This window comes from Echinops telfairi, unplaced genomic scaffold (genome assembly GCF_000313985.2).
Source record: "Echinops telfairi isolate 266 unplaced genomic scaffold, ASM31398v2 ScPeMD7_7468;HRSCAF=8506_0, whole genome shotgun sequence".
Lineage (NCBI taxonomy): Eukaryota > Metazoa > Chordata > Mammalia > Afrosoricida > Tenrecidae > Echinops > Echinops telfairi.
The window spans coordinates 81,968,976-81,969,440 of NW_022111369.1; the positions used below are offsets into that span (position 1 = coordinate 81,968,976).

General features: G+C 64.9%; 1 protein-coding gene across 1 annotated transcript in view; it reads right to left on the minus strand.

Moving 5' to 3' along the window:
* CUNH4orf19 (chromosome unknown C4orf19 homolog) overlaps positions 1–88 on the minus strand; it is a 102,199-nt gene extending 102,111 nt beyond the window's left edge. The window contains exon 1 of the mRNA XM_045284211.1: positions 13–88. The gene's annotated coding sequence lies outside the window, so the exon portion shown is untranslated. The remainder of the gene's footprint in view (positions 1–12) is intronic.
* Positions 89–465: the final 377 nt, after the last annotated feature.

A 465-nucleotide genomic window follows, 5' to 3' on the forward strand; every position in this document is an offset into this window, starting at 1 on the left:
GCGTCCTCCTACCTGCGAGCTCGCGGCTTTCTCTTCCCGCGCGAGTCCGGGCCTCAGCCGTTTGCACCGTCGCGTGCGCACCGTCCGGCTCCTAAAGAGGCTCGGGGAGAGCGAGCGGAGCCGCTGCCCGGCTGGGGAATCCTAGGGAAGTCCCGCACCCGGCCTGCCTCGATGGCAGTCGGCAGCTCCCCGCGTGCCACCGCTGACCCCGCGTTTCCCGGCGGGTTTGGGATCCTGGCTCGCAGCCCGCTGCAGCCTGCCCATCTCCACGCCCAGAGCTGTTGCAACCCAAGCACCCTAGGTGGCCGGTCCTTTTGCTCGAAACTACGACAGGAGTATTGGGAATTCTGTGCACCTGTGCCCCAAGCAAATGCTGGGCTCACCTGGAAAATGTGTTAAGCAACTGCGCCACCTAGCTTACCTCCTGCCAGAGAGAGGCTACCACAGGACGGGGTAGAAGCCACT